Raw genomic sequence first — 19765 nt, forward strand, 5'->3', positions numbered from 1 at the left:
ATATAATTCAGTTAGTCCTTGTATTATATAGCGCTCTGGTGTGTGCTGGCATACTCTCTCTCTGTCTCCCCAAAGGGCTTCGTGGGGTCCTGTCCTCTGTCAGAGCATTCCCTGTGTGTGTGCGGTGTATCGGTACGGCTGTGTCGACATGTATGATGAGGAGGCTTATGTGGAGGCAGAGCAGATGCATATAAATGTGATGTCACCCCCTGCGGGGCAGACACCTGAGTGGATGGACTTATGGAAGGAATTATGTGCAAGTGTCGACTCCTTACATAAAAAATTTGACGACATGCCAAATGCGGGACAGCCGGCTTCTCAGCTCGTGCCTGCCCAGACGTCTCAAAGGCCATCAGGGGCTCTAAAGCGCCCGCTACCTCAGATGGCAGACACAGATGTCGACACGGATACTGATACCAGTGTCGAAGACGAAGAGACTAATTTAATGTTCAATAGGGCCACTCGTTACATGATTGAGGCAATGAAAGAGGTATTACACATTTCTGATATTACCCCAGGTACCACAAAGAAGGTTATTATGTTTGGAGAGAAAAAACTACCAGTGGTTTTTCCCCCGTCTGAAGAATTAAATGAAGTGTGTGAAGAAGCGTGGGCTTTTCCCGATAAAAAATTGGTAATTTCTAAAAAGTTACTAATGGCGTACCCTTTCCCGCCAGAGGATATGTCACGTTGGGAGACACCCCCTAGGGTGGATAAAGCGCTCACACGCTTGTCAAAGAAGGTGGCACTACCGTCTCCGGATACGGCCGCCCTAAAGGAGCCTGCTGATAGAAAGCAGGAAGCGATCCATGAAGTCTGTATATACACACATTATACTGAGACCAGCTATTGCTTCAGCATGGATGTGCAGTGCTGCAGCTGCGTGGTCAGACTCCCTGTTGGAAAACATTGACACCCTAGACAGGGACACTATATTGCTAACCATAGAGCATATTAAAGACTCAGTCTTATACATGAGAGATGCACAGAGGGAGATCTGCCGGCTGGCATCTAAAATAAGTGCAATGTCCATTTCTGCCAGGAGAGGCTTATGGACTCGGCAGTGGACAGGGGATGCAGATTCTAAAAGGCACATAGAAGTTTTGCCTTATAAGGGTGAGGAGTTATTCGGGGATGGTCTCTCAGACCTAGTTTCCACAGCAACAGCTGGGAAGTCAGCATTTTTGCCCCATGTTCCCTCACAGCCTAAGAAAGCGCCGTATTATCAGGTTCAGTCCTTTTGGCCCCAGAAAAGCAGGAGGGGTAAAGGCGGGTCCTTTCTGCCCAGAGGCAGAGGTAAGGGAAAAAAGCTGCAACAAACAGCCGGTTCCCAGGAACAAAAGTCCTCCCCCGCTTCCTCCAAGTCACATGTATAAAAAAATTCAAGTTCAAGATGGAATCGCTCAGGGCGGTTATTGCAAGCCTGGACGAGGGGGATTACATGGTATCCCTGGACAGCCCACCGTTTGGGCTGTCCACGGCACCGAGGGTATTTACCAAGGTAATGGCAGAAATGATGATACTCCTTCGAAAAAAGGGAGTTTTAATTATCCCGTACTTGGACGATCTCCTGATAAAGGCAAGGTCCAAGGAGCAGTTGTTAGTCGGGGTAGCACTATCTCGGGAAGTGCTACAACAGCACGGTTGAATTCTAAACATTCCAAAGTCACAGCTGGTTCCTACGACACGTCTACTGTTCCTGGGGATGGTTCTGGACACAGACCAGAAAAAAGTGTTTCTCCCGGAGGAGAAAGCCAGGGAGCTGTCATCTCTAGTCAGAGACCTGGTCAGGATCGCATCTTCAAGGACCAGGGTATCTCTGCTGTGGTGGCTGCAGAGTGCTCATCTTCAAGAGGGCCGCAGGTTTGGCATACAGGACTGGGTCCTGGTGACCACGGATGCCAGCCTTCGAGGCTGGGGGGCAGTCACACAGGGAAGAAACTTCCAAGGACTTTGGTCAAGTCAGGAGACTTCCCTACACATAAATATTCTGGAACTGAGGGCCATTTACAATGCCCTAAGTCAGGCAAGGCCCCTGCTTCAAAACCAGCCGGTACTGATCCAATCAGACAACATCATGGCAGTCGCCCATGTAAACCGACAGGGCGGCACAAGAAGCAGGATGGCGATGGCAGAAGCCACAAGGATTCTTCGATGGGCGGAAAATCACGTGTTAGCACTGTCAGCAGTGTTCATTCCGGGAGTGGACAACTGGGAAGCAGACTTCCTCAGCAGACACGACCTACACCCGGGAGAGTGGGGACTTCATCCAGAAGTCTTCCAACTGATGGTACACCGTTGGGAAAGGCCACAGGTGGACATAATGGCGTCCCGCTTAAACAAAAAGCTAGAGAGATATTGCGCCAGGTCAAGGGACCCTCAGACAATAGCTGTGGACGCTCTAGTGACACCGTGGGTGTACCAGTCGGTTTATGTGTTCCCTATTCTGCCTCTCATACCAAAGGTACTGAGAATAATAAGAAGACAAGGAGTAAGAACGATACTCGTGGTTCCGGATTGGCCAAGAAGAGCTTGGTACCCAGAACTTCAAGAAATGATATCAGAGGACCCATGGCCTCTACCGCTCAGATAGGATCTGCTACAGCAGGGGCCCTGTCTGTTCCAAGACTTACCGCGGCTGCGTTTGACGGCATGGCGGTTGAACACCGGATCCTAAAGGAAAAGGGCATTTCGGAGGAAGTCATTCCTATGCTGATTAAAGCTAGGAAAGAAGTAACCGCAAACCATTATCAACATATTTGGCGAAAATATGTTGCGTGGTGTGAGGCCAGGAAGGCCCCAACAGAGGAATTTCAGCTGGGTCGATTTCTGCACTTCCTACAGTCAGTAGTGAATATGGGCCTAAAATTGGGTTCCATTAAGGTCTAGATTTCGGCTCTGTCGATTTTCTTTCAGAAAGAACTGGCTTCACTGCCTGAAGTTCAGACTTTTGTAAAGGGAGTGCTGCATATTCAGCCCCCTTTTGTGCCTCCAGTAGCACCTTGGGATCTCAACGTGGTGTTGGATTTCCTAAAATCACATTGGTTTGAACCACTTAAAACCATGGATCTGAAATATCTCACGTGGAAAGTGGTCATGTTATTGGCCTTGGCTTCGGCCAGGCGTGTGTCAGAATTGGCGGCTTTGTCATGTAAAAGCCCTTATCTGATTTTCCATATGGATAGGGCAGAATTGAGGACTCGTCCCCAGTTTCTCCCTAAGGTGGTATCAGCTTTTCACTTGAACCAACCTATTGTAGTGCCTGCGGCTACTAGGGACTTGGAGGATTCCAAGTTACTGGACGTAGTCAGGGCCTTGAAAATGTATGTTTCCAGGACGGGGCAAACAGGAAAACTGACTCGCTTTTTATCCTGTATGCACCCAACGAGCTAGTTGCTCCTGCTTCTAAGCAGACTATCGCTCGCTGGATTTGTAGCACAATTCAGCTGGCGCATTCTGCGGCTGCACTGCCGCATCCTAAATCAGTAAAAGCCCATTCCACGAGGAAAGTGGGCTCATCTTGCGTGGCTGCCCGAGGGGTCTCGGCTTTACAACTTTGCCGAGCTGCTACTTGGTCAGGGTCAAACACGTTTGCAAAATTCTACAAATTTGACACCCTGGCTGAGGAGGACCTTGAGTTCTCTCATTCGGTGCTGCAGAGTCATCCGCACTCTCCCGCCCGTTTGGGAGCTTTGGTATAATCCCCATGGTCCTTGCAGAGTTCCCAGCATCCACTAGGACGTCGGAGAAAATAAGATTTTACTCACCGGTAAATCTATTTCTCGTAGTCCGTAGTGGATGCTGGGCGCCCATCCCAAGTGCGGATTGTCTGCAATGCTTGTATATAGTTATTGCCTAACTAAAGGGTTATTGTTGAGCCATCTGTTGAGAGGCTCAGTTATAGTTCATACTGTTAACTGGGTATAGTATCACGAGTTATACGGTGTGATTGGTGTGGCTGGTATGAGTCTTACCCGGGATTCAAAATCCTTCCTTATTGTGTCAGCTCTTCCGGGCACAGTATCCTAACTGAGGTCTGGAGGAGGGTCATAGTGGGAGGAGCCAGTGCACACCAGGTAGTGTAAAAGCTTTCTTTTAGTTGTGCCCAGTCTCCTGCGGAGCCGCTATTCCCCATGGTCCTTACGGAGTTCCCAGCAGCCACTACGGACTACGAGAAATAGATTTACCGGTGAGTAAAATCGTATTTTTTGCCTTCTGTGGCACCATGGGATCTTAATGTGGTATTGCAGTTCCTGCAATCTCATTGGTTTGAACCTTTGCGTAAGGTTGAGTTAAAATTCCTTACTTGGAAAGTAGTCATGTTGTTGGCTTTGGCGTCTGAAGGTCGGGTGTCCGAGTTGGCGGCTTTGTCTCACAAAAGCCCCTATTTAATCTTCCATGCTGATAGAGCGGAGTTGAGAACTCGTCAGCAATTTCTGCCAAAAGTGGTTTTATCGTTTCACGTAAACCAGCCTATTGTGGTGCCAGTGGCTACTGACGCCTTGGCGAAATTAAAGTCTCTCGATGTGGTCAGAGCTTTGAAAATCTATGTCACCAGAACGGTGCAGATTAGGAAAACAGAGGCTCTGTTTGTTCTCTGGGCTCCCAATAAGATTGGGGCTCCTGCTTCCAAGCAGACTATTGCGCGCTGGATCTGTAATATGATTCAGCAGGCTCATTCTACAGCAGGATTGCCGTTACCGAAATCGGTGAAAGCCCATTCTACCAGAAAGGTGGGCTCTTCCTGGGCAGCTGCCCGGGGGGTCTCGGCATTACAGCTTTGCCGAGCTGCTACTTGGTCGGGATCAAACACCTTTGCGAAGTTTTACAAGTTTGACACCCTGGCTGAGGAGGACCTCTTGTTTGGTCAATCGGTGCTGCAGAGTCATCCGCACTCTCCCGCCTGTTCTAGTGCTTTGGTATAAACCCCATGGTTCTTGAAGCTTCCCCAGCATCCTCTAGGACGTATGAGAAAATAGGATTTTAATACCTACCGGTAAATCCTTTTCTCTTAGTCTGTAGAGGATGCTGGGCGCCCGTCCCAGTGCGGGCTGTATCTGCAGTTTGGTTATGGTTACACTCGTGTTGAGTTAAGTTCAGTCAGTCTGTGGCTGATGTTGGTCATGCCGTTGCATGCATTGTTGTTGAATGCCATGTTGTACGGCGTGTTGAGGTGTGAGCTGGTATGTGTCTCACCTTAGTTTAAAAATTAAATAAATCCTTTTCCTCAAAATGTCCGTCTCCCTGGGCACAGTTCCAATAACTGGAGTCTGGGGGAGGGGCATAGAGGGAGGAGCCAGTTCACACCCCTTTTTTTAGTCTTAAAGTGCCCATGTCTCCTGCGGATCCTGTCTATACCCCATGGTTATTGAAGCATCCGCAGCATCCTCTACGGACTAAGAGAAAGGGATGCTGAGTCGCTTCAGAAAGACTTAGTTAAATTAGAAGCTTGGGCAGCGAAATGGAGAATGCACTTCAATACAGACAAGTGTAAGGTAATGCACTGTGGTAACAAGAATAAAAATAACACCTACCTACTAAATGGGGTAAAATTAGGGGATTCTGTACTGGAAAATGACTTAGGTGTCCTCATAGATAGCAAACTAAGCAGTAGTACCCAAAGTAGGACTGCAGCAAAGAAGGCTAATAAGTTATTAGCATGCATAAAATGGGGAATTGATGCTAGGGACGAGAGTATTATACTCCCATTATATAAATCACTTGTGAGGCCACACCTTGAATACTGTGTACAATTCTGGGCACCTTACTACAAAAAGGATATCCTGGAGCTAGAAAAGGTTCAGAGGTGGGCGACCAAACTAATTAAGGGTATGGAGACGCTGGAATATGAGGAAAGGCTTGCAAGACTAGGCATGTTTACACTGGAAAAGAGGAGATTAAGAGGGGACATGATCAACATTTACAAATATATAAGGGGACAATATACAGATCTTGCCCAGGACCTGTTTTTGGTTAGATCAACACAGAAAACTCATGGACACTCGCTTAGGTTAGAGGAGAGGAGATTCCGCACAAATCGGCGTACAGGCTTTTTTACGGTAAGGACAATACGTGTTTGGAATTCCCTGCCTAAGTTGTAATGGCGGAATCTGTCAACACCTTTAAGAATGGGTTAGATAAATTCCTAATGGATAAGGATATCTAGGGTTACGGGGCATAGTCACGCACTATGGTTATTATAAAAAAGAGGGGTAAAACGTAACGGCAGTCATCAATTTCAGTCAAAATTATATTTAAAATAATCGTGCATAGGAGACCACAAATAGGTTGATCTCGATGGACAATTGTCTTTTTTCAACCCTAGATACTATGTTTAGATACTATGTAAAAGGATTTACCGGTAGGTATTAAAATCCTATTTTATATACCGAACTCACTATATCTAGTACATATAGAAACATTAGGTTTGTATATGGTAACCATCCTTTCACATTTCCTTAACTCAATCTTTCCTATCTGCATAAGGGAATCTTTCCTGTATTATTGACCTATTTTATTTCCCCTAAATGAAATACACCCCATATATATGTAGTTAATATTACCACTAGTGGTTCTAGCTTGAGATGCTGTAACTTTCGATACACATGTACCTGTTTCACTGTTATCAGAACTCTATAAAGTTTTGGTAATCACATCAAATGTAACTTACATAGAGAACTTTGGCCTTGTTACTATACAATGCTGTTGTCTTTGTATACATACCCAACAATTATAACAATTCACAATAATATTTATATAGCAGCAGTACCCAAAATCTTTCCAACAATTAATGGTATTGCTGGACTGGATCTTCCTCAGAATAATATCCTAAATTATCCATACATCCATCTATACGTCTCTCTTCAAGTGGAGTACAATACTCACAACCACATTTTTCACAGGGTGATCGTTACACCGGTCATAAATCTCTCTGGATTTCCCGCTTAGAAAAGAGGAAGGAAGGGTCTTATTGAAATAATTCCCATCCACAATAATGGATGAGTACTCATACCTACACCACACGTCTGCTCGCTCTCTCTTCAAAGAAAAGAAATCAAGTCCTAATACTGTTATAAATAACATTGCTCCCGTATACTTTCAGAAATGTTAAACGTTTTGTAGGACATTAGCTTATAAGCACATAGTCTATTATCAATGATCATAATCATCTCCATCTCGAGGGTTTATTCGAATAAAACTCTGTGGTAGTAACAGTAGTAACTCCATACAATAGTTTTTAGTGTTAGGTTCCTTTAAGCTCCGGTCTCTGACCTTTTCATTCCAATGCGAGCTCATGGATCTAGGTGTCCTTCTTCTGCAGCCTTTGCAACGGCTGTATCAGTAGTCAGCGGTACTTGCCAAGGACCATCCTATGCGATCTGTAATGGAACCAAAACATAAGCAACTTCTCACCATAACACCGTCTTCACTCTCTTAGTGATTTGTCCTGTGCCGGACTGTGTGTTCGTGTTGGTTATATATCCTTCCAAGGTTCTTGCAGCTTTTGATATTCTTGTAACTGTTTAAATAATTTGTGTGACACATTGAACAGTCAAATCATTTTGTAGTTTTGAATCAGTCTCTGGATAATATATCTTTGCTCTGGATAATATATCTTTGCTGGATTCCCCCAAAAAAATAACCAAAAAAAGATACAGAAGAGACTAAGCAGAGGCTTAGGTGTAATTCTACCACTATTGAACCAACGATTGGACCATGCCATGATTCACATTCTGCCTTTCCTGTCTCTTTTGTAGATTAATAATGCTTCATTCTTCAAACCTTCCCTGTCAAACTATGACTTTTTGTTCTCAACATTACACATATGCCTTGAAATATATTCCCTATAACAAGTGGTTAAATCATGTCTTCATACCAATTCCTGTAACATCACCATAGTCCCCCCCCCCCCCCCCTCAAAACTCCTATAAACTATTTCTATCAGTAAGAAAACGTACTGCATTTGAGACAGTAGACCACACATCTGGCTTTGCTTCACCCCTTAACGCCTGCTACACATACTATACTATAGTTCCTTTTTAGCATTAAACTATGTTGTATTTAAAACAATGTTGTTTTTAAACATCCCAAAAAAAAACACAATGTATATTTCTCCATTAAACTTCATACTACTGTCGTTCTATTTCATGTTAATTACCCTTAGATGTGCATAACTCATGACATTTCCTATAGCAACACTTTACTATTACTAATTCACTAATTCACTAATTCACATACTAATTTCAGTTACCCCTCTGTAATTCACCATCCCAGTATCCCCTATGGATGCTAGAGAATGTATTCTCCTATTACTATCAGGTTTTTTAAATGCAATGTAATAATTATCATTGTCTTACTCATCCACATTGTATTCCTTATACTCCTCACTTTTGAGGACGAGGAAGACAAGTATGCAGCTATATCACAGTTGTATACTGTCAGAGGTAAGATGTACACATCATACAAAATCTACTGCTTAACCACAGTTTTAAACATTATTTTTACTTCATGATAAAGTGTAATATAGTGTATACTTGAATGCATGCAATATAGCACTTGCTATTTTTTTTTTTACTGTATTAAGGGATTTATCATCTGGACATATATATATATATCTTAATAAATGTGTACCGAAGCTTCGCCCTCTGAGGGTTTTTGTCTTTGGCCTGGTGCCAAGTAATGGCCTAGTTATTTAACTTTGTCAGTACACCGTTGAATTTTGTCTTGTGACACCTTGTGTCCTGTTCTGCAAGAAAAAACAACACTGGCCCTCATTCCGAGTTGATCGGTCGCAAGGCGATTTTAGCAGAGTTACACACGCTAAGCCGCCGCCTACTGGGAGTGAATCTTAGCTTTTTAAAATTGCGAACGATGTATTCGCAATATTGCGATAACAAACTACTTAGCAGTTTCAGAGTAGCTCCACACTTACTCGGCATCTGCGATCAGTTCAGTGCTTGTCGTTCCTGGTTTGACGTCACAAACACACCCAGCGTTCGCTCAGACACTCCCCCGTTTCTCCAGCCACTCCCGCGTTTTTTCCGGAAACGGTAGCGTTTTCATCCACACGCCCATAAAACGCTGTGTTTCCGCCCAGTAACACCCATTTCCTGTCAATCACACTACGATCGCCGGAGCGATGAAAAAGCTGTGAGTAAAAATACTATCTTCATTGTAAAATTACTTGGCACAGTCGCAGTGCGAATATTGCACATGCGTACTAAGCGGATTTTCACTGCGATGCGATGAAAAATACCGAGCGAACGACTCGGAATGAGGGCCACTGTTTAGTATCTGACACCGATGCTTCAAATGATTTGGAGCACAACAGCAGCAGGTTATCCACATACTGGATATACTTTCTGTAGGTACAAAAGATTGCAAGTTATTTTTCAGAAGATTCTAGGTTGTTTTTTTCAAGTATAGAGAAAAACTGTCTAGAAATCCTTCGCTCTTCACAAGATCTACGTCTCTCATCCACACCCATTACTTGCTCCCATGCATGATTACAAACTGACTACATCCATTCTATGGAATGCCCTATCACGTACAAGCATTCCCTGAAAACTCACTTATTCATACACGCTTATCAAATCCTAGAACCTCTCACATTATCTGTATATATTTTCTATACAATCATACCCCCACACTTTCTTTCTACTGAACCTAGTTCATCACTGCATATTGTGCAGTCCACTAAGGACCTATGCAATCCGGAGGACAATTATGCATAGTTAGCAGCTATCCTTGTATATCAATGCCTATACTTTATCATGGATTTCAGCAAGCATATCCTTTACCTGTATTCATAGAAACACAGGGTAAGTGATATATATATATATATATATATATATGCTATGTATCCAACTGAGCCTGTCCCTACCTAATCCGTGATGCAGTATATTGTACACTGTAACTTAGCGTAGTAAGCGTAGTAAGTAATTGCTTGTAGCAATCTGTGATGTTTTAGGAATAATACCGTTATCTTTTCCTATGATTCTACCTGCAGCAGCTTCGAAAACTCCACAATTGCTGTCTAGGGTTGTATATGAGTACGGGGAGGGGGGGGGGGGGGGTAGAGATCAGCTCAGCAGTCGGGCGTTGTCTCTTTTGGACAATTTCCAGTAGGAGCGAGAGATACATTTCTGTTAGCTCTGGAAGGGGAAGAGTCTGAAGGAGGGAGACGTTTGCTGATATCTGTAGTGCCACAGATGACGGACAGCTGTGTCCATAAATTCCACATGCCTAACATATTCAATTCTGAGACAATGTAGCTTGTGTATACTGCTGGGATTTTTCCTGATTGCAGTTCTATCCCTGTAACTTACACTTTCTTTGAATTGCAGCTTTCTCTACAGACTATCTGCTAAATTATCAGTTTACTAAATGAGTTCTCATCTTAAAAATACAGTGGATCGTTTGTATGACAAACATTTGTAATTACAAATCATTGTCTTCCTACAGCATTTGTCGGATATCATAACACTAAACATATCCAGAGTATTGCTTATACTTATTATGATCCATCTCATTAGATGAAAAAAACAAAAAACTCAATGAATAAAAATATATATTTTTTCCACTGCGTCATAGCCTTGTGCTATGCAGGAAGGGGGGCACGAATCTGGGCTTTCTGTGCAGCTCACCATGCTACAACAGCTTTGGAGACCGAAGACTTATATTACAGGGAAAAACTTTTTACTTAAATTACAGGGCAAAAACTTTATCTTCTTATCGCAATACAGCACAAGGATCAAGCCATTAACAATTTGCTGGCAGACCTTCTCATAACATATTGGATTAAAGAATATCTAGGTATTAAAACAATACCATACGGAAAACTTCACTTCATAAATAAGTAGTAACATCAGATAAACACACATTTCTAATCACACAGCTTTTAGATCTGCCAAAAGCCATTTGAACACGGAGATTCTCAACTCTTTAACTCTATTTTTTTCTCAGTTCAAAACATATATAAACATTCACAAGACTTGTAAACCTGCCAGACAGTCACAGACACAGAAAAGTTTCTGTGTTAAACACAGAATAGAGCAGATATTGTGCTTTCGAAAGTACAAACGCTGAATTTTTATGTCGGACATACTAGACACGATAAAACAAAACCCCACGATGACATACAATTTCGCAGGCACAGGGCGGGTCATTTGGTACCATAGTTTTATAGTCTTTTTCATTTCATTTTTTTATTCTTATATAACTTATCTGTATTAACTCTGTGACTATACACACATGACTTAAATTAGCGTTTTCACATTTCAATATTGATACTGCAGTCAGTATTGGTTGATCAGGCCAAACCCCACAGCATCCATCATTGAAAAACACAATTCCATAACATGTACATGTTTTTTCCCCTCACATTTTCTATAGACTGTACCCATTGGTCACAGTACTGTACAAAATCGGTGCAATATGGAACATTTTTCCATAGCAAGATATGCACACTTAGGTTTAATCCTCCCTGATTCTTCATATGCAGAAATATTGGCTGACCTTTAGCCGGCACTTCACACGCGATACGTCTATCACTGAAAGCCGCAGTAGACCCCACCTCTATTATCACAAACTACAATCACAAAGCAATACGCCAAGTTAAAAGTTGCTTGTCTCTTAGTGCCCTGCAATGTTAGCAAACAGACTCAGGTTATGGTTAAAACAATCGTCAGCAACTCTTACTAGCAGCTGTTTTATTTTATAACTATAATCAAATTATAATCAAATATAACCTCGCGTGATCACCTTATTTATAAAGCACATACACAAATGTAATTCTGTTCAATAGGGATGTGATCTATGTGTTTTCACATTATTATGGCACTACAACTCCTTATCTTTACTCATAGGGTTAACGGAATGTACGTGATACTATGGGGTATATGCAATTCACGGCGAATCGCGGCAATTTTTCGCCGTTTTTTAATTCGACTAAATTCGCCAGGTGAATTCCGGAAGGTGGCTTCCGGAATTCACCATATTCAATGAAAAACGGATTCGCCCGAGTCGCGGGCGAAAATCGGCCGATTTGGCGGATTTTGCCGCGATTTTAAAAAACGGTAAAAAACGGGAAAAACCCGAGAAAAAAAAATGGCGTAGGGTCCCCCCTCCAAAGCATAACCAGCCTCGGGCTCATCGAGCTGGTCCTGGTTCTAAAAATGCAGGGGGAAAATTGGGCAGGGATCCCCCGTATTTTTAAAACCAGCACCGGGCTCTGCGCCTGGTGCTGGTGCCAAAAATACGGGGGACAAAAAGAGTAGGGGTCCCCCGTATTTTTAACACCAGCATCGGGCTCCACTAGCTGGACAGATAATGCCACAGCCGGGGGTCACTTTTATGCCGTGCCCTGCGGCCGTGGCATCAAATATCCAACTAGTCACCCCTGGCCGGGGTACCCTGGGGGAGAACCACAAGTACCAGCATGCGGGAGAAAAATGGGCCCGCTGGTACCTGTAGTACTACTGGGAAAAAAATACCCCAAAAAAAACAGGACACACACACACCGTCGACAGTAAAACTTTATTACACACTACCGACACACATACTTACCTATGTTGACACGCCGACTGCCACGGTCTCCGACGATCCGAGGGTACCTGTGAAAAAATTATACTCACCTTCCAGCGTCCAGAGATAAATCCACGTCCAGAGAGATAAATCCACGTACTTGTAAAAAAAAAAAGAAAACGCAAAAACCCGCTCCATACCGGACTAGAAAGGGGTCCAATGCTTTCACATCAGACCCCTTTCTCCCGAATGACGGGAAGTCCCTTCAGCCAATCAGGAAGCGCTACTTCCGTGGCGCTCACCTGATTGGCTGTGCGCTGTCTGTACTGTGACAGCACATCGCAAAGCCGCTCCATTACTTTCAATGGTGGCAACTTTGCGGGTAGCGGTGGGGTCACCCGTGGTCAGCCGCTGACCGGCGGGTGACCTTACCGCTAGCCGCTAAGTTCCCACTATTGAAAGTAATGGAGCGGCTTTGCGATGTGCTGTCACAGTACAGACAGCGCACAGCCAATCAGGTGAGCGCAACGAAGTTGCGCTTCCTGATTGGCTTAGAGACCTTTGTGTGACAGCTGTCACTGACAGGTCTCATTCGTGGAAAGGGGTCTGATGTGTCAGCATGGGACCCCTTTCAGTCCAGTGGTCCGTGTGTTCGTTTTCTTTTTTTGCCAAGTACGTGAATTTATCTCTGGACCCTGGCTGAGGTGAGTATATTGATCTTTTATTTTCAGGTATCCGTGGATTCTACATGGAGAAGAGGACCGATGTCGGCGTGTGAACATAGGTAAGTATGTGTGTGTCGACGTATGAAATAAAGTTTTACTGTCGACGGTGTGTGTGTCCTGTTTTTATTTGGGTATTTTTTCCCCAGTAGTACTACAGGTACCAGCGGGCCCGTTTTTCTCCCGCATGCTGGTACTTGTGGTTCTCCAAGTACCAGCTTGCGGGGGAGGCTTGCTGGGACTTGTAGTACTACTGGAAACAATATATTTTTATTATCACAAAAGGCTATCAGCCCCCCCATCCGCAGCCCATTGGATGGGGGGGACAGCGTCGGGCTTCACCCCTGGCCCTTGGGTGGCTGGGGGGGGACCCCTTGATTGAAGGGGTCCCCACTCCCCCAGGGTACCCCGGCCAGGGGTGACTAGTTGGGTAGTTAATGCCACGGCCGCAGGGCACGGCATAAAAGTGACCCCCGGCTGTGGCATTATCTGTCCAGCTAGTGGAGCCCGATGCTGGTGTTAAAAATACGGGGGACCCCTACTCTTTTTGTCCCCCGTATTTTTGGCACCAGCACCAGGCGCAGAGCCCGGTGCTGGTTTTAAAAATACGGGGGATCCCCTGTCAATTTTTTCCCCGCATTTTTAGAACCAGGACCAGCTCGAAGAGCCCGAGGCTGGTTATGCTTTGGAGGGGGGACCCCACGCCATTTTTTTTTATGATTTCACCGTTCCAGCATAATAAATAAATAAAAATAAAAAAAATATTTTAAAAAATATATAAATAATATTTGTGCCTCCAAAAAAAAAAAAAAAAGTACCTAATCCCTTCTAATATAAATAGATCTGCTATTCTCCAAAAAAAAAACACAAAAAAAAACATGTTTAAAATTTTTTTATTTGTTTTCACCCTCCAAAGTGTGGCGGATTGAAAATGACAAATTTGCTGTCTAAAAGCACTGCTGTCGAATTTCCAAACTTGAATTGAATATGCTTTGGTCGAATTGCAGCACTTGTATCATTGCAGAAAAGTCGAATTTGCAAAAATTCGAATTTCAAAAAGTCGAATTTTGAAAGTCCGTTTTTTGGTCGGAAAGCACGGAATTGCATAGGCGATTTTTTTTTTTGGGTCGAAAATGACCCGAAATTCGACAATTTCGGGAATTCGACCGCAATTGCATATACCCCTATGAGTTCAGATTGAAACACAAACAAGCTCCTTAAAGGGCCAGCTCAAGTCATACACTCACACGTTTGCACATAAGGTGAACACCAGAGGTTTATATATATATATATATATATATATATATATATATATTTATATATTTTTTCACTTTTACAAACTTTGGATTAAATTTATCAACTTTTACTTACATGCAACAACAAACACGACAAGGTCGGGTCCCTGGGTTATTTTCCTAGCTTAGTCAATATTTTCATTCCCAATTCTCATATTATAAAAATAAAATCACACAGACAGCCGGCAGGCACAGAGACAGCATGTACTGGCATATAGCGCATACCATGACATTCTATACTCACCAGTGCCTGTAATGATCTTGGGATATTCCTTCCACCCTCAGCCGCTGGCTGGCACACCCCTTTGAGAATTTGATGAAGAGATTGAGATATGTAGGTTCATAGAACCGAACCCCCAAATTGTCTAATCCTACTTTAACCATCTTGTCGCTGTTGTTGCTGCTTTTAAGTAAAAGACTGAATTGAAGTCAGATTTAGAAAAGCAATTATTTATTATAAAGACCATGCCCGTGTACAGGTTGAGAGATCACATCCTCTCAGCCTGGGTCAAATACATCAACAGAGAAAAACATGGTGATACACTATTTTTTACAATACTCAGTTACGCCCCATTCTTATCACACGCCGGCTGACGTCATGCATCTTGGAGTGCACTTTTAAGCTCCTATTAGGACAAAATATCAACTAGAAGCTGGTTAGCCTTATTTGGTGCTAATTCCAATTGTATTACACACAATGAGTCTGCTGTTTTCCAAACTCTGTTTAAAGGTACATGTATCTGATAAGTGAACGAATGTCTGTACAAAGGTCACCTATCTAACAAAATGGATTAAGAATGAAAGTATGTTATATGCTAAGGTATGTTACAGTATATGATAGGTATAGCTATATGCTGTACCTATGAAATATGTGACTATATTGTATTAAGAGAATAAATTATATTCCTTATGCATTCAGATATTTAACATAGTGCACACTGGGCGTTCACAGCTGGCGAGTAAGTCTTGGGCTGCGCACGACTTGCTAACGCTCAGCGCGGGTGTCCTGTCCGGCATCGTCCAGCGATTAGTTGTAAATCACACACACCTGTATGCAATTCATCCGCCTCCACAGCTCATTTCACCTCCAGCTCCCTCTGATATGGTATGTAGGTTATGAAACCCTGCAACACACAATCTGCAACACACACAACACACCCTGCAAGACACACGTGCAACACACACACCACACCCTGCAACACACAATCTGCAACACACACAACACACCCTGCAACACACATGTGCAACACACACCACACCCTGCAACACACATGTGCAACACACAATCTACACACGTTTATTTCCAAATATTACATGTTTACTGCACATGTACAACATGTGTTGTTTGACAAGCAATTGAATACAATACAAACAACTGTGTATGTTATTTGGAAGGCCCTCTTTCTGTGGTCACATTGCTTTGTGATGACACATTGCTTTGAGTTGTCTATCAAACTGCATTGTACATCCAGAATACACATACTGTATTTCTATATCCCACATACATGCCATGTTTTCTTGATTAATACATCTGTGTGTGTTCCATAAAACAACATTCCCACCATAATGCTCCTTTACGATGACCATATGAACCCTTTTCCTGCCTCACACATGGATTACACAGGTTCTGGGGCTGTCTGACTTCACGCCTACATTTCAGCTGGTAACTGTGCTGCAGATCTGTAACAATTGTGTTTCCTCTTTTCCATCTTGTGGAGACTTAATAAATACAGACAAGTTATATAAAATCTAAAGGGGTCTCTGCAGACTGGAAACATCTATACATAAAAATGTGCATTTGGGGAAAGGTGGGATTTAGGGATGCGGTCAACATCCCGCTGGACGGGATCCCGGCGGTCGAAATACCGATGCCGGAATCCCGACCGCCACAATCCCGACATATTCTCCCTCCGTGGGTGTCCACGACACCCATAGAGGGAGAATATAATAGTGCCCGCAAGGGGCTGCGTTCCGCTCGCCACCCCTGTCGGGATTGTGTGGTCAGGATTCCGGCGTCGGTATTTCGACCGCTGGGATCCCGTCGAGCGGTATTGCGTACTGATCCCGTGATTTACATTATTCTTATTTGACTGGTATATTCTAAAGTGGATGAATAGAATTTTATACATATTTATGCAGCTTGCCAGCGCCTTCTATTTGTCTGGTTTTTATGGTAAGTATATGCATGCTCATTGTAAGTATATACATGCTCATTGTAAGTGTATACATGCTCACTGTAAGTATATACATGCTCACTGTAAGTATATACATGCTCATTGTAAGTTTATGCATGCTCATTGTAAGTATATACATGCTCATTGTAAGTATATACATGCTCATTGTAAGTATATGCATGCTCATTGTAAGTATACGCATGCTCATTGTAAGTATACACATGCTCATTGTAAGTATATACATGCTCATTGTAAGTATATGCATGCTCATTGTAAGTATATACATGCTCATTGTAAGTATATACATGCTCATTGTAAGTATATACATGCTCATTGTAAGTATATGCATGCTCATTGTAAGTATATACATGCTCATTGTAAGTGTATACATGCTCACTGTAAGTATATGCATGCTCATTGTAAGTATATACATGCTCATTGTAAGTATATGCATGCTCATTGTAAGTATATACATGCTCATTGTAAGTATATGCATGCTCATTGTAAGTGTATTCATGCTCATTGTAAGTATACACATGCTCATTGTAAGTATACACATGCTCATTGTAAGTATATACATGCTCACTGTAAGTATATACATGCTCATTGTAAGTTTATACATGCTCATTGTAAGTGTATTCATGCTCATTGTAAGTGTATTCATGCTCATTGTAAGTATACACATGCTCATTGTAAGTATACACATGCTTATTGTAAGTATATACATGCTCATTGTAAGTGTATTCATGCTCATTGTAAGTATACACATGCTCATTGTAAGTATATGCATGCTCATTGTAAGTGTATTCATGCTCATTGTAAGTATACACATGCTCATTGTAAGTTTATGCATGCTCATTGTAAGTATATACATGCTCATTGTAAGTATACACATGCTCATTGTAAGTTTATGCATGCTCATTGTAAGTGTATTCATGCTCATTGTAAGTATACACATGCTCATTGTAAGTATATGCATGCTCATTGTAAGTGTATTCATGCTCATTGTAAGTATACACATGCTCATTGTAAGTTTATGCATGCTCATTGTAAGTATACACATGCTCATTGTAAGTATATACATGCTCATTGTAAGTGTATTCATGCTCATTGTAAGTATACACATGCTCATTGTAAGTATACACATGCTCATTGTAAGTATATACATGCTCACTGTAAGTATATACATGCTCATTGTAAGTTTATGCATGCTCATTGTAAGTATATACATGCTCATTGTAAGTATATGCATGCTCATTGTAAGTATATCCATGCTCACTGTAAGTATATCCATGCTCATTGTAAGTATATACATGCTCATTGTAAGTATATACATGCTCATTGTAAGTATATGCATGCTCATTGTAAGTATATACATGCTCATTGTAAGTATATACATGCTCATTGTAAGTATATACATGCTCACTGTAAGTATATACATGCTCATTGTAAGTTTATGCATGCTCATTGTAAGTATATACATGCTCATTGTAAGTATATGCATGCTCATTGTAAGTATATCCATGCTCACTGTAAGTATATCCATGCTCATTGTAAGTATACACATGCTCATTGTAAGTTTATGCATGCTCATTGTAAGTATACACATGCTCATTGTAAGTATATACATGCTCATTGTAAGTGTATTCATGCTCATTGTAAGTATACACATGCTCATTGTAAGTATACACATGCTCATTGTAAGTATATACATGCTCACTGTAAGTATATACATGCTCATTGTAAGTTTATGCATGCTCATTGTAAGTATATACATGCTCATTGTAAGTATATGCATGCTCATTGTAAGTATATCCATGCTCACTGTAAGTATATCCATGCTCATTGTAAGTATATACATGCTCATTGTAAGTATATACATGCTCATTGTAAGTATATGCATGCTCATTGTAAGTGTATACATGCTCATTGTAAGTATATACATGCTCATTGTAAGTATATACATGCTCACTGTAAGTTTATACATGCTCATTGTAAGTTTATGCATGCTCATTGTAAGTATATACATGCTCATTGTAAGTATATGCATGCTCATTGTAAGTATATCCATGCTCACTGTAAGTATATCCATGCTCACTGTAAGTATATACATGCTCATTGTAAGTATATACATGCTCATTGTAAGTATATACATGCTCACTGTAAGTATATACATGCTCATTGTAAGTGTATACATGCTCATTGTAAGTATATGCATGCTCATTGTAAGTGTATACATGCTCATTGTAAGTATATGCATGCTCATTGTAAGTGTATACATGCTCATTGTAAGTATATACATGCTCATTGTAAGTGTATACATGCTCATTGTAAGTGTATTCATGCTCATTGTAAGTATACACATGCTCATTGTAAGTATATACATGCTCATTGTAAGTATATACATGCTCATTGTAAGTATATACATGCTCATTGTAAGTATATACATGCTTATTGTAAGTATATACATGCTCACTGTAAGTATATGCATGCTCATTGTAAGTATATACATGCTCATTGTAAGTATATACATGCTCATTGTAAGTATATGCATGCTCATTGTAAGTGTATACATGCTCATTGTAAGTATATGCATGCTCATTGTAAGTATATCCATGCTCACTGTAAGTATATCCATGCTCATTGTAAGTATACACATGCTCATTGTAAGTTTATGCATGCTCATTGTAAGTATACACATGCTCATTGTAAGTATATACATGCTCATTGTAAGTGTATTCATGCTCATTGTAAGTATACACATGCTCATTGTAAGTATACACATGCTCATTGTAAGTATATACATGCTCACTGTAAGTATATACATGCTCATTGTAAGTTTATGCATGCTCATTGTAAGTATATACATGCTCATTGTAAGTATATGCATGCTCATTGTAAGTATATCCATGCTCACTGTAAGTATATCCATGCTCATTGTAAGTATACACATGCTCATTGTAAGTATATACATGCTCATTGTAAGTATATGCATGCTCACTGTAAGTATATACATGCTCATTGTAAGTATATACATGCTCATTGTAAG

Source organism: Pseudophryne corroboree, assembly GCF_028390025.1.
Source record: "Pseudophryne corroboree isolate aPseCor3 chromosome 3 unlocalized genomic scaffold, aPseCor3.hap2 SUPER_3_unloc_24, whole genome shotgun sequence".
Lineage (NCBI taxonomy): Eukaryota > Metazoa > Chordata > Amphibia > Anura > Myobatrachidae > Pseudophryne > Pseudophryne corroboree.